Raw genomic sequence first — 16,124 nt, 5'->3', positions numbered from 1 at the left:
TCCTTCCTTCCTTCCTTCCTTCCTTCCTTCCTTCCTTCCTTCCTTCCCTCCCTGCCACTCTCTCTTTTTCTTTCTTTCTTTCTTTCTTTCTTTCTTTCTTTCTTTCTTTCTTTCTGTCTTATGCAGATTCACTGTTGTAAGTCTTGGTATGGAATTTTAAAAAGTAATTGCATACGTTTGAGATTCATTTGGTTTCTTAAATCTGTGAATTGGTGTTTTTCCTTGGTAGTGGAAAAATTCTTTACTTTTCTTTAAATATTGCTTCTGTCCAATTCTCTCTCTTACTACTGTATCTCTGGTGAAACTTAAAATATACCCCTCATTGCATATTCCATGAACCTCTCTTTCATAGTTTTTGTTTGTTTGTTTGTTTCCTGTGCTACGTACTAAATCCCTTCTTCTGACCTGTCTTCCAGTTTACTTACTCCCTTTTTATCTGGGCCTATTATGCTATAAAATGGTAGATTGAAGTTATTTTTAAAAACATTTTTGAGAGTAGTTTCAAAGTCAAAAAACTGAGAGGAAAGTACAGAGATTGTGAGGATGTGTGGGTATAGCTTCCCTTATTATCAACATCACCCACCAGAATGACACTTTTTTTTTTTTTAAACGGAGGTTGAACCTACATTGACACATAATAATCACCCAAACTCCATAGTTTACCTTAGGGTTCACTTTTGATGTTCTATATTCCATGGGCTTGGACAAATGTATACTGACATGTATCCATCATGATAACATCATAAAGAGTATTTTTCCTACTCCCAAATCTTCTGTGTTCTGCCTATTGTCTCTCCTCTCCTTCCTTACCACAGGCAAGTACTGATCTTTTTTAGTGTCTCCATAGTTTTGCTTTTTCCAGGATCATATGGTTGGAATCATTCAGTATGTAGCCTTTGCAGATTGACTTTTTTCACTTATTAATATGCATTTAAGTTTTCTTCATATCTTTTCATGGCTTGATAGCTCATTTCTTTTTAGTGCTAAATAATATTCCATTTAGTGACCCAGAAATCACACCCATGTGGTAAGAGTAGGTTGAGTTTTATAAGAAACTGCCAAATTGTCTTCCAAAGTGGCTGTACCATTTTGCATTCCCAACAGGAATGCATAAGAATCCCTGTTGTTCCACATCCTCACCAGCATTTTGTATTACCAGTGTTCCAGATTTGGGCCACTCTAATTGGTATATCTCTTGAATTTTTAATTTTAGTATTATATTTTTCATTTGAAAACATTTTAGTTTTGTTTTCAATTCTATGGGGGCAATTCTTAGAGTTTTGTTCTCTGAAGCTGTCTTCACAGTCATTCTTATATGAAACTAATTTTTAAATCCTAGTATAAGGGGCACCTGGATGACTCATTCAGTCAAGATCATGATCTCACAGTTCATGAGTTCGAGCCCCGCATTGGTCTCTGTGCTGACAGTTCAAAGCCTGGAGCCTGCTTCGAATTCTGTGTCTCCCTCTCTCTCTGCCCCTCCCTCGCTCATGCTCTGTCTCTCAAAAATAAACATTAAAAAATAAAATTTAAAAAATCCTAGTATAAAAACTGTGTCATACAGTATATCTGGTGATTCCATTGTCTAAAGTCTTTGGAATCTGTATCTGCTGTCTTTTTTTCTTGCTGGTTTTTTTCTTTTATGCTTATTTATCTTTATGTACCTTTATAACACATGAAATTTTATATTAGAAAAATTCTTTGAAGTCTAGAATGAAAATTTCTTCTTCCAGAAAGAATTTGTTTCTGACTCCTGCATGGGATTGTTACCAGTCTGGGACCACCTTGAACCACATAAAGCACTTAAATTTCCCCGGACTATCCAGGGGATATAACAACTTCTCAGGGATCCCCTCCTCCCAACCCTTTCACCCATCTTTCTAACACCACTCCCTGCTCTCTGCTCTGCTCACAAGTCATCTCTCCCTACTATGGATGGGGGTGGCAGGTTTCCTTCTGGTTCAACGTTATTCTGAAGATAGAAAGTTTTTGGGTCCCAGTTTAATGAGGAGAAGGCCTCCTATGAGATTCTTCACCTTCAGCAGGCCCTGGGCCTTAACTTCCATCACTCTTGACCCATGAAGTCTAGAAAACTGAAACCTACAATAATGACAGCTAGTCTTGGATCAGGAATTTAGGATGAGTTGTGCTCAGATTCTCTCCCTGAGGGGTGGAATGGTGGAGGCAGCAAGCAGCAACTGCCGCTGGCAGAGAATACCTGTCCCTGGCGGGGAAGCCATCTCGGCAAGCTTAGTGGTAGGAGAGACTGTACCATGGTGGCTGATGAAGAGGCTGAAATGGACAAATTTGCAGGATCTTGTAGAAGTAACAGAAACCTGTAGTCTAAGGAATTATCAGAAATAGCTGTTGGATGCGTTGACACAGGGCTAATTTTTGGAAGTAGCTAGTGTAAGCTTGTGCCATTGTGGTTACATTTATAGTCCCAGCATGGTTTCCCCATGTCTGCTAGGACCTTTAAAATCAAGGATATAATTACATTTATGATAGACTCAAAGTTGGTGATAAGGGAGAGTAAAGGCATATAATGAATGTATATTCTATATACTAACTCCTAGTAATTTGTCTTTTTAAATGTTACTTGCAATTGTTGACTTTAGCAGTTTACTTTGCCAACAGTCACTTTTTGTGTAAATACATTCTGCTTCATATCCTTATATGTTAATTGACTTCTTATCAATTCAATTCATGAGCTTCTCATTTCAAATAAACTACAATGAAAAACAAGAAACAGCTTATTAGTGTCAATCTGTTTTCTTCCTTTCATACACATAAGAAGAGAGATCTTGCCTGTGGATAAATGAATTTATGACAATAAACCATTATTTTAATTCTCAAAATTATATATTTTTAAAGCAACATTTTATTTTTGTAACTTTAGAGGGTCCTGCTCTGTGTTTGAAGCCTAGAAACATAGTGATTAATAGTGTTTTGAAGTATGAGGAATGGAATGGAAATAGTTGATTTCTAATTTTCTGTATATTTAATTCAACTGCAGAGAGGCAGCTTGATGTCACAAATGTGCACAGAGGCTCTGGTGCCAGACTGCCTAGGTTTGAGTTGTGCCTCTGTAGCTTCGTATCTGAGTGACTTTGGACAAATTAACATATCTTTGCCAAAGTTTCCTCATCTATAAAATGGATGACAACCATAGTACCAACTTCTTAAAACTGTGAGGATTAAATAAGTAGAACGAATATAAACCGTTAGTAACAAGTGCTTTATATATTGTATGTATAGCACAATATGTTATAAATGTTAGCTATTTATGTATGCAGGATAGGTGTTAAAAATATTGAAAAGTGAGAGCAGGACTGGTCTACGTGGAAACTTGTTTCAGATTCTTCTTTACTTGCTATTTATCTTCTTCCTAGAGCGGCAAGAACAGTGTATTAGAACTGGAAAGTTATTGCTTGTCCCTGTCTTTCCCATGGGGTTATGGTAAGCTGTGATGAGAGGGTCACATGCTGAAAGTATGCCTCCTCAAAGAGTGTGTGGTTCCATCTGACTTTTTGAGCTAGAATGAGTCTTTGCCCGTGAACTCCTACATCAGGTGAGAGCTGGGAAGACACCGACATCTTAGTGCACCTTCATGGCAGCAGACTGCCTCCATATACAATGATAGAATAAGGTTCCTGAAAAAAAAAAAGTTTAATCATATAGCCACGTGGAAGATTATTGGTTAACTGAAAGAGAATGGTTTCTTATTTTCCTTAGTTTATCTGATAGGGATTAAGCATATTTTGACTACAGAGCATAAAATCTTTGGACTATTTGAGTGTTTAATTCTTATAACTATATATTAAGTCTCTGTTTTCAGTATATTTTATAGCAGTAAATGGTGATTGGGAAATATGATCTTTTCATCTTGAGATTCTATGATAGTAGATTATTTCTCTCAGAAAGACATCACTGAAACTTCTTGAACAAGGAAAAATATGTCTTATTTATAAATACTTCCAGGGAAGGAAATTCCACAGAACCTTTTGATGATTTGCTCTTTCTAAAAATATAATTCTTTTGGGAAATTCTATTCTATCTCACTTAAGTCTTCTCTCCTGAAGTTTAATCTCATTCTTGCTTATTTGTTCCTCAATAAAGATGGCGAGCAGCTGATATCATCCTCTTCATATACTTGAGAACTATTGTTAAAAAATTCCTTTGCTGAATAATGTCATTTTGTTAAGGCCTTCATTAGAGTTTCCATTTTTATAGACTTTGATCATTTTTACTACTGTCTACATCTCTCTCTTAAATTTGTAAATCTAAATAATTGGTGCTCATGTAGGTCTGACCAGTATAAGTATTATACTGGCTATGTCACCTCACATTCCTGATGCTTAGCTACTATTTATACATCCCAGTATCACACTTGCTTTTTTAAGAATAGTAAGAGCGTTTCAATGGAGGTGATACATCATCTCTGACCATATATTTGTGTCACAGGTAAATTAAGGCCACTTGAAAATTAGCACCCTCCCCTCACACACACACAAAAAGAGCATATCTTGATTGTAAATTTTTTCTAATTAAAGGAGTTCTTTAACAGTTGTTTAAAAACAGCACTATGTTCCAGAGCTACTTGGAGTTAATTATGGTTTATTACACACTGAAGGGAAAAAAATATCAGAGGTTGCAAAAATAAAAAAAAAAAAATGAATAGAGGGGATTTTTAGCAGTTAATTGAATTATATGTATTTTTAAAAAGCCAATGTGTTTAAAATAAGTAAATAGATCTTGGATTGAATTGTTAGATTTTACCAGTGATATACTTCTAATCTTTCTATTTTAAATATATTTTAAAATATTTATTTATTTTTGAAAGAGAGAGAGAGAGAAAGAGACAGAGAGAGAGAGACAGAGTGTGAGCAGAGGAGGAGCAGAGGGAGGGAGACACAGAACCTGAAGCAGGCTCCAGGCTCTGAGCTGTCCACAGAGAGCCCGACTAGGGCTCAAACTGACGGACTGTGAGATCATGACCTGAGCTGAAGTCAGTTGCTTAACCAACTGAGCCACCCAGGTGCCCCACTAATCTTACTATTTTAAATGTGGATTGTAGGCACTTAGTATTTGTGTTTGAAGTCTGAATCTTAGTATTTATGTTAGTATAGTTAAAAAAATTTGAGATAATTATGTTATGAAACTGGAACTGAAATTGGCAAGGTAACTCAATGAAATTTAATATTTTCTTGATTATCATATTAGCTCTCAGATTATTTCTTGAATTTATGATTAATTCAAAGAGTACATGGCAGATTGTTTTCTTATTTTAACTCTGTTTGCATGGTAGCTTTATGATGTTGCTTTGTCGAGTGACAGAATTTTACTTGCTTCTTTCACTTGTGTTTTTGTGTCTTTAAAGAGCTTTTACCACTTTTAAAAAAACATTGCAGGGGCGCCTGGGTGGCGCAGTCGGTTAAGCGTCCGACTTCAGCCAGGTCACGATCTCGCGGTCCGGGAGTTCGAGCCCCGCGTCGGGCTCTGGGCTGATGGCTCAGAGCCTGGAGCCTGTTTCCGATTCTGTGTCTCCCTCTCTCTCTCTGCCCCTCCCCCGTTCATGCTCTGTCTCTCTCTGTCCCAAACATAATAAATAAACGTTAAAAAACAAACAAACAAACAAAAAAAACACATTGCAATCAGAGAAGATTTTCATTAAATTCTTTTTTCCATACTTACTCTCTTGTTTTGCTGATGAAATCTTCGTTTACTTTTCTTTGGGAGGTTTAGTTTATGGCCAACCATTTACAACATATTCATAATTTATTTATGACTCAAATATGACCAAAATAAGACCAAATTTATGACCAAAATAAGATAAAAAATTAGTGAAACTTAACACTTGAAAGGTTCCATATGTTTGGATGTGCTCAGATTATTATTTTTTCCCTATAACTAAGTTACAAATCACTGAGATGTAACTTATGTGCAAGCACTGTATGGGATTTCATGAATATTTAGTGCTTTGTTTCTATTTCTAAGTCTGTGAAGTTTCATAAATCAGCACTGTTTTTGCTTGGTTGCTACATAGCTGTGATTTTTGTGCTGTCTCTTCTGTATTATAAAGGCTGAGTTTCATACAATTTGCATACGAAAATAATTTCTGGTAGGTAAGAAACAAATTATGTTGGCTCAATATTAAGGGTTATGATATAAATATAATGGAAGCAGGAAATACACATTTAAATTTCCACTTAAACTTGCAATTCCTATATGGTGTTTACAGGTTAGTAAATAGGGAGATCTTGACAATCTATTTCCAATTTCATGAACTGAAATCCAAACTATTACCAAGTATTTTCTGTCTGAGAGCTCCACTGGCAATGTTTCCTCAAACTTTATGAGGGTAAATATAGGCCCTTGGCTATTTATTGGGGTGTCATGTGTTCTAAATCAGAGATTTCCAATATGACCAATCATCAGTATCACCTGAATTGTTTTCTGAACATTTAGATTTCTAGACTCAACCTCAGGAATTTTTTCTTTTTTTCTTTTTTTTTTTTTACCTGGTAGCATTAAAGCAGTGATTCTCAACCTTGGCTACACATTAGAACCCCCTGGGGAACTTGAAACAAACAAACAAACAAACAAACAACCTGATACCTCAGCTCTATCCCCAGAGATCCTGCTGTAATTGGTTTGGGGTCATTTCCGTCTAACCTGAACCCTGAGAGACTTTCAGGCTAATGTCACTTTTGAGAACCATTGCTTTAAACAAGACATTTCTTTATTATTATTTTTTATTTGTTGAGAAAGAGAGAGAGAGAGAGAGCGCACAGCCTAAGCAGGGGAGGAGAAGAGGGAGAGGTAAAGAGAGAATCTTAAGGAAACTCCATGCCTAGCATGGAGCCTTATGTGGGGCTCGACCTCAAGACCCAGAGATCATGACCTGAGAAGAAATCAAAAGACGCTTAACTGACTGAGCCACCCAGGCATCCCTAAACAAGACATTTATTAATTAGAGGCATAATATTCAGAGTTTCTTATGGTGAATATTGATTTGATTTTTAATTTTACTATTTCATTACCATCTTCGTATTTTTCTCCTTTTTTTTTGTTTGTTTGTTTGTTTATAAAGTTATAGTGATAGCCACTGGGAGAATCAGAAGCTGATACTTCCAACCGAGTTCTAGCATGAAGAATATCTGAGCCTGTTTACCTTCACGGGAGAAATATATGACTTCTTTGAGAAGTACTCGAGAAGCTGGATTGCTTTCTTCCCACCAGATGGAGAGCCTACAAACAAGAAGATTAGGGACAGAGGAGTTAATACATTGATTTTGCTGTGCCCTGGACAACCAAGAGATCTACTTTAGCTCGAGTTGTCTCCTTGAGCCTTGGTAATAATAGATAACGTTTACTGAGTTCTTACTATATGCTAAATACTTGGAATCTTCATAGTAGTCCCACTTCCATTTTACAGGAAAGGAAATAGCAGGCACAGGGGAGTTAAATAACTTTCCCAGAGTCATAGTCATTATGCAGTGAGATCTGGATTTGAACCCAGACAGTCTGACTCCAGGGCTCTCTTGGCTGCCTACGATCCCATTTTGACTGACTAGCTAGACCACAGTATGGTATAATAGATATGGGCTTATAAGGGTATATGATCAGATTGAAGTGTGATTTTATAGAAGCAATGTAACATGTACAACTTACTTGACTTCTCTCACCTTTAATTATCCATGTGTAAAATGGGTAATAATAACATCTTCTTCACAGGGTTATTGTGAGGCCAGCTTAGTACCTGCAATTACTGAGGAAATAACTTCTGTTTTTAATCAATGAGCACAGTGTATGAGTCCAAAAACATAGAAATGTGGGATTTGGACTCATTACTATATTTCTTATGAGTAGGCTAGATGGTAGTTCCAGAGTGTATATAAATTAGCTGAGGTTTATTCTAACCCTGAAATTCTCTTATTTTTATTAATTGTATTATTCTTCCAAATCCATTATCTTTACTTGGCAAAATTCCTCTGGTCCTATCATTGTGGTCAATCATTTAATTTGTTAAATAAAACTTATTTTTTCATAGATGTGCCTAAGAAAAGCAAAACTTCATTCCTATGAAATATACTCCTTTGAGGACTGAGTAGAAGACTCTTCCTGAGGAATTAATATGATGACTCACCTGAAAGTCCCATAAAATGATGCTTCATAATAATATTACTGCAATGGGAATGAAATAATCCTCCTGACCTTACTTTTTAAGTGCTGAGCAATTTCAGGCATGCTCACTTAACCTCGTAAGTCCATGGTTGTCTTATGTGTAAAATTTAGAAGCTGTATTATTTGATAGTGATGGTTTCTCTCACTCTAATATTATCTGATTCTGGATATTACAAAATAGCAACAAAGATGTATTTATATATGGAAACTGTATATATAATGAGAACTGCAGTTCTCACCCACCAGTTCATCGTTTTAGTTCCAACAGTTTCTTCCTTATTCCGAGCTCATCTGTCAAAACGAAGAAGTAGGATTCTGTGATTTCCAACTTTTTATGATTCTATTAATCTTTCCTCCATTATCAGCCATTTGCCAAAAATTCAACAGCCCCAGTGGACATCCTTTCCTCGGTTTGAGTTTCAACAACTTCTGGGAAATTATTTTATCTTGTTATCATTTAATATTTTCTTTACCTGATTATAGTGTTTCTCCAGGATTGATTCCTGAATATATATTTGATTATCAGACAATGCAAATCTTTTTCTAGTTCATATGCATACACATACATATAAAAGTTGCATTAGCGGATAGAAGATTTCCCCCACAAAATATTTTTAAACTTCTGACACCTGGTACCATTTACTTGTTTTAGAACAAAATATGACAGTGTCCTATTTAACACAGAATTATTTATACTATAATATAGTGCTTCTCAAACTGTGGAGTTCTTTATATATATATATATATATATATATATATACACATATATATGTAAATATATATGTATATATATGTATATATTTATGTGTATGTATATATATATATGTAGATATATCTCCAATCCATTGTAGATCAATTCTTTTGTAAAATACAATAAAAATGAATTACTAGAAAAAAGATATTTAAAAAAATAATATAATTTTTAAAATTATTTGTTGCAAGAGACATAAACTTATTCTATCAAACTACTGCAAAATTATTTCTTTCACATTTTTATTCTCAATGTCTTTATGTCTCAAAAGCCAATAGCAAAGAGTTCATAGAATTTTGTAATCTGTGGATAATTGTGTTGCCCTGGTCCTAAAAAAGAAGTTTGACTTTTTATCATTTTTGTAAGTTTGAAATTCTTTTTTTAAGGTTTATTTATTTTCAGAGAGAGAGAGAGAGAGAGAGAGAGAGCGTGCACACGTGGGAGCGAGTATGAACAGTGGAGGGGCAGAGAGAGAGAGGAAGAGAGAGAATCCCAAGCAGGCTCTGCACTGTCAGAGTAGGGCCCAGTGTGGGGCTTGATCACATGAACCTCAAGGTCATGACCTGAGCAGAAATCAAGAGTCAGATGCTTAGTCCACTGAGCCACCCAGGTGCCCCATGAATTTGAAATTCTTTAGGAAAAATAAGTATATTACAACATCTACAATGCTGTAAATTTTTTAAACTTGTTTTTAATGTTTATGTAATTTTGAAAGGGAGAGACAGAGTGCAAATGGGGGAGGGGCAGAGAGTGAGGGGGACACAGAATCTGATGCAGGCTCCAGGCTCTGAGCTGTCAACACAGAGGCCAATGAGGGGCTGAACTCACGATTCACAAGATCATGACCTGAGCCGAAGTTAGACGCTTAACAGACTATGCCACCCACCACCCAGGCACCCCTGCAATCTTATAGTGAAAACATTCACCTCTTCATTTGCAGGAAATATTTTCCTTATAATTTTGATTAAGAATGAAATGTAAGGTGTAGATTTTGAACGTTAATCCCTTGCTTCTCTCTTCCTTATTCTCCTTTCTTAACGTGTAATATGGCTTTAAAAGGCCAGGTTGGCTAGATCAGACAATCTCCACATTCAGTGACTGGATCCTTCAGGTTCTTTCTATGGTTAAAATGTAAGTAGATATTAAGCCTCACCTGTGTTTAACTTTAGTAGAAGCAAGTTGTTCAGATCCGTTCCTGACAATGGCTTTTAATGACCAGGAGAAGGACAAAGCCTGGGGAGAACCAAGTGACTCAGGCATGGAGAGGAGATACTACCAAAGGGACCATGTCTGTTTAGGCCACATGCCTAATAAACCAGCACCAGAGATTTATCCATGATTTTAATGCCAGAGCCATTGTCTGAGTGGAAAACAATCCAAAATATTGATGATGAAGGAAATTCGTGTAAGATGATGCATTTCACTTACTGTAAGAAAGAATATTTCTCAAAATCGTAATTCTACTGGAAATTTCAAATATATATACGGTATGTATCTTTGAAAGATAGTTGCTAGGTGAGTAGATTTTCCAGTCCCCAATGAAGGATTCATTTCACAATCAGCTTAAGCCTGTATTTTTGAAACTTGAAACCTTACTCATCTGGCAGAGAAAAGGATCATAACTACTGAGAGGAAATACAAAGATGTTTCAGAGCATCCAGATTTTACTTCTAAATCTTATCCTTCACGGACATTAAAAACAAAAAATCTTATTTATCTGCCAGGGAATTTTCTGCATTACTGCACAACCAAGTTAACTATTGTAATGCAAAATCTCCCTTTATAAGGACCCTTGAGAAATATTTCTCTCTGGCAATGTATTAAGAATACTGTGCTTCCCTTGAGCTACTCATTTGTTTTTGTTTTTCTTCTTAGCTCTGTACTTATTAGATAATTAAATAATTTAATTAAATTTCATGGGCCTCACTTTTTCTCCTTTCAAAGGTGGGGATGAAAACACTTATAGGGTTGTGTTATAGATTAAATGAATTAATATGAATTAAATAAATTAATATATCACAAGTGTTTAGAACAGTGCTTGGAACATAAGTACTTACTAAGTATAAGCTATTGTTGTTGCTTTGTTATCATTCAATTGGTTGATGATTTTTATTAACTATTCATGTTTTTCTTTTGTGCTTTTTCTTCTAGGAACATTAGGGTCAAATTTGTTTTTTCTAGTAGCTGTTCACTATCCTTTTAGTCCCCTTATTCTCAATTCTTCATCAGTTTATTCTTTTATTTACTTATTGTTTCATTTTCATTTATTTGAGGGAGAGAGAAAGAGAGCAGGGGAGAGAGGGAATTTCAAGAAGGATTCATGCTCTGCGTAGATCCTGATGTGGGACTCCATCCCACGACCCTGGGATCATGACCTGAGCTGAAATCAAGAGTCTGCCACCCAGGCACCTCTTTATCAGTTTGTTCTTTATTCTGGTACTTTGCATGCACAACTGCAGGCTGGACTGAAATCTTTGTTTTTGGAACAAAGCGGTGTATCAATCAGTTTGTCCATCAGTCTCCTAAAAACTGAATGATGAGTCCACCTAAGGACAAGAATTATCTCAAGAACATTTAAAAACTCAGATTGGCTTAAATGTGGCATTGAAAGGGACATGGAATTATTATATTTGACTTAGAAAAATCACTCGAGCCTTGTCTCCGAGGTCAGTCCTGTTACAGCAAGGGGGTGTATTGGGATGGAGAACAGTCAACCTCAGTATCAATTACAATAGAGTATCCTCTTCCTTAGGTCTTTATCCTCAGTGCCTTACACAGTTTCTGGCACATTACAATACTCAATAAATGAACAAATCATTTTTGCTTGGGTACTGCATTTTCCATTTGGCAACTTGAGCAAAGGAAACTCAGTTATAACCACACAATTCCTATAAATTAAATATTTTCTGGAAACAAGACCTTTCCGTCAAGCAAAACTCTAGGATGCTTTTTATGATTTATTCCCTGCCTAATTCACTTTGTATCACTCTTACACATACACTCTGTGCTCTAACATTATCAGATCCCAGAAGGTCTCTGAAACCAACGTGGTTTTTCATTCAGACTTATGTTTGAACATGATATGCTGAACTCTTTTATCTAGTAAAGCACTTATATTTTAAATCTGGACTTAGATCTCTGTTTCTCCGTGGGGAGATTTTTTTGGCTAATTCACTCTATTAGGCAGAACCAGACATGCCAATATTTATGGCTCTCCATGCTGGGTGTATGTCCTCCTCGTAATCCTCTAAATATTGTATTTTCTTAACTTGCTGCCCAGACAATGTGTGAGGGAGAAAGAGCACAGGTTTCCAATCAGGCAAAACTAGGTTGGGTTCTTTTTAGCTGTGTAACTAAGCCCTGATATTTAATTTTGCTGAGAGTCAGGCTACTTGTTTTGAAATGAGGATAGTAAAATCTACCTCATGAGGTTGTTGTGAAGATTAAATTAGGTAATATATGTAAAGGTCAGCACATAATTGGCTCTCAGTAGATAAATAATAGAGTAGGTACTTAATAACTAAAATGTATTTAGCATTATTGGAGGATTCTTGAAAAAGTGAAGATAGTGTAATAGATTTATGATGATAGGCTAAAAATCAATATGAACTTCTATTTGAGGCATTGGAGTTCTTAGAATTAAATTTCTTTTAGGGTTATAAATATGAAAAGGGTGAACCATGATTTCAGCTTCCTCCTAAGTAGCACCTAGCATAGATCATGTGTTAATAGATACTCACTAAAGATTTTGATGAATGGCCAGCAAGAAATTTGCCTCCTTTTCTCACATGTCCTCAAAGTTCTATCACAGAGTCAAATTTAAGAATGATAAGCATGGTATTAGAGCAGTGGTGCCCCCAAACCTCACCATCAGCATTGGTTTCCAGATGAGGCTATTCTTGAAAGACTTAATTTAAGCTTTTCCACTTAGCATTTAATGTGACTTATTTTGTACAATGACAAAGCTGCAGGTGTTAACAAATCTAAGAGTTTAAAAATGTGCTTGTGGTATATTTAAAGTGACCAAAATAACTTTTTTTAAGATTCAAAAATAAACTGTTGACATAAATCACAGAAATACCACTGCTTAAAAAATAAGATTTGTCGCATCTTGTCTTTTTCACTTAGAATTAAAGGTTCTCTGTAATCTAGCCCTAGTTTACCTTCCTGACACCACCAGCACCCACCCCCTTCCCAGACCCTCTACAGTCCAGTCTTAAGATGAAATTTTTCCATGTCTGCCTTTAAGTCCTCCTTAGCCTCTGCTGTATTTTAATATAGAGACATGACTTTTCCATTTTTTTAATTCCAATTTGAGCTGAAGCTCAGGGCCTGGTAGGTGCTGGAAGCTCAGGACACATTTGATTAGTGGTGGGTGACCCAAAGAGAGGTGTAAGCTAGGATATGGAGTAATCAGACATATACAGTCCTTCCTGAAATGGACTGAGGAACAATGACTGGAGTTGTTAGAGTTGATGGCTGGTCTCCACAGGCTGGTAATAAAAACCATGCTCAGTCTTCCCTGGCAATATCCTTGATGGAGAAATGCATCCTGAGTGGCAGGGGAACTGAGGTTCACAGACTTGACCCAGACACAGTGGATAAAGGTCAAAAGGAAAAGGAAATTTTGAATGAATCACAAGGCATAACACATCCTTCAGCCCAGATCTTCTCTCTTCAACTCCTTCCTTTCTCAGGATTTGTGGCAGAGCCCAGAGAGAGTTCTCTTTAGTGAAAAGACACAGAATTGAAAGCCACCAAGTGAGTGGTGAGCAATTAGTCCCTTTAGTCAGCAAGGCAGAAGGGCAGCACAGTTGGAAAGCTGAATGGGAAGAAGAGGGTGCCTAAAAAAAGTATTGGCATCCTTGTCTCCCTGATTCCCCACACTTCCAAACCACTAAGCCTAAAGAAATTTCTAGAATCTTGGCTCTTTCTTAGATAAACAAGGGAACAGCATTTAAAATACCTTGTAACTCCTTATAAGAGATGATTTCTCTGTAGGGTCCCTCAGATGGAAGAAACCAAATGTGACATTTCACAATATGGGAAGGGGGAGGCTCCTCGCTAATTGAGAAAACATTTCTATTCACAGTCTTTAGACTGAGATTTAGACTATGCTATTCCCAAATTAACATCTGTTCTTGGTAAAGATAGCATGGCTAAATTCCATTATTTAAAGATATGGCATGCCTCCATTTTACCATGGCCAGTCTATGGAGAGAGAAATACAATCAGGAACTTTCACAACCTTATGATTACACCAACTATTCTTTTTATATAAAGTAACTTATTCTTACATTGCCTCTAGAGGAAATCTGAAAACTTGAGCATTAGTCTTAAAATATTGAGTCATCAATAAAAGTTTAAGAGACTGAGAAACCAACATTTATTAAGTTTGCATCCCTCACCTACAATACTCACTTTCCCCACCAGCTTCCTGCAGAATTGGGCTCCAGATAAATACTGTGACCATTGTGAATCACAAGAAGACTATTTTTTTTTGCATGTCTAAGTAATAAGGTGTTAATTTTCAATCCAGTTATGCATACATGGTGACTATATGAAATCTTTTCCCTGGTTTTAGTCAAATATTGTCCGTCCTTTAAAGCTTAATTTAAGTCCTACACGTTTGCTCTCCCTACACTCCCTCACCCATTTATTAAATTTTCTTAAGTCACATTAATGTCCTCTTTTTCAACCTCTGAATTTAAAGCATTGTTATCTCTATTTTATATTTAACTGCTTGACAAGGGCTCAAGGACACATTACGTGATTGCTTAGTCTTCCGTTAAAAACTTTTTCACCTCAGCCACTGGTTTGTTCAGACTTGATTGAGTTAGCCATACTTAGCCCCTGAAGCTAGAAATTTGGGAGATCTAGTCTGTGAAGTTTCTAGATCATTTTTTAAAGGAATAAATGAACATTTGGCAGGAAGTGCCTTTCACAAACACCATACTGAGCACGTTCCAGTGGAAAAATTTCAATGGTGAACATTAGTTACTAGTTTTTTTTGCATGGAATTCTACACTTTCTATGAATCTTTATGTTTGTCTATTTCTTGTTTTTTAATGAATAAATATTCATTGTTGAAATTTTTGAAAAGTGTGAAGAAGTATAAATGAGTACAAAAAGTGTCACTTAAAATCCTAGTACTCGTTTTGGCATATTTCTTGCATTTTTTTGTGACAAATTTCATGCTTTATGTACAGTTTCATATCCTGCTTTTGCATTTGATATGACATGGGGATTTCACTTAGTCATTCAAACACCTAGCAAACATAATTTTTAAAGCAAATTCTCTTTCGTATTCTCATTATATGAATAATTCATGTTAGTTATAGAAATTTAAGTGTATATATTAACAGTAATTCCACCACACAAATAAATGCAATAAAATTTAGTGTGTATTCTTCCACATTTTTGCCTATGTTTTTAAACACAAATTTGTATGCATATACACTATAAATAGGCAACCCTAGGATCACATTTTGTATTTGGTTTGGCAACGTGTATTTACCACTTAATACATTTTGGATATCTATCTATTATTTACTCTGTTAAATAGCTGCATAGTAGTATATTATGAAAACAGATGTGCAGTGACATTTCCTCATTGCCCACTCCCCTCTCCCAATGATAGTTTCTTAGCTTTTAAAACTAAGAATAATTCTAAACTAAATACAATGCTGTGATGAACATCTTTACCTCTAAATGGCATCCGTACATAAAATTATTTCCTTAGAATAAAGTTTCACTCTTGGAACTGTCGGTTAAAGTACATGAAAAAGCTCAGTATGCTTGTTAAATATAAATTTTCTGTGGTTTTAATTTAAAAATTCCTTTGCTATTCCTTACTCCATGTAAAATTCTTGCATCTACCTACCCTTTACTTTTTAATACACTGTGGGCTAAAAGTCGTTTACATTTAAATTTGCATTACTGTTGGGTTGCCTGGGTGGCTCAGTTGGTAAAGCATCCAACTTCAGCTCAGGTCATCATCTCAGTGTTTGTGGTTTCGAGCCCCACATCAGGCTCTGTGCTGAAAGCTCAGAGCCTGGAGCCCGCTTCAGATTCTGTGTCTCCCTCTCTCTCTCTCTCTGCCCCTCCCCCACTCACACTGTTTCTCTCTCAAAAATAAATAAACATTAAAAATTAAAAAAAAAAAAAGAAATTTGCATTACTGTCA

The 16,124-nt window shown here is 35.9% G+C and overlaps 1 protein-coding gene across 3 annotated transcripts in view; it reads right to left on the bottom strand.

Moving 5' to 3' along the window:
• The window catches only part of PRPS1L1 (phosphoribosyl pyrophosphate synthetase 1 like 1), a 31,697-nt gene that overhangs the window by 9,538 nt on the left and 6,035 nt on the right, over positions 1-16,124 (bottom strand). Inside the window, exons 2-4 of one of the 3 annotated variants that reach the window (XR_005789369.1) lie at positions 8,431-8,478; positions 7,175-7,251; positions 3,301-3,388 (exon numbers count right to left, since the gene is read on the bottom strand). The gene's annotated coding sequence lies outside the window, so the exon portion shown is untranslated. Of the gene's footprint in view, positions 1-3,300; positions 3,389-7,174; positions 7,252-8,430; positions 8,479-16,124 lie in introns of those variants that run through there. The other 2 variants (XR_005789370.1, XM_040472505.1) reach the window with 2 other exon arrangements.

Source organism: Herpailurus yagouaroundi, unplaced genomic scaffold, assembly GCF_014898765.1.
Source record: "Herpailurus yagouaroundi ecotype Mexico unplaced genomic scaffold, PumYag 100, whole genome shotgun sequence".
Classification (NCBI taxonomy): Eukaryota; Metazoa; Chordata; class Mammalia; order Carnivora; family Felidae; genus Herpailurus; species Herpailurus yagouaroundi.
The sequence above is the reverse complement of the archived record's forward strand: the minus strand, read 5'-3'. Positions and strand labels throughout refer to the sequence as shown.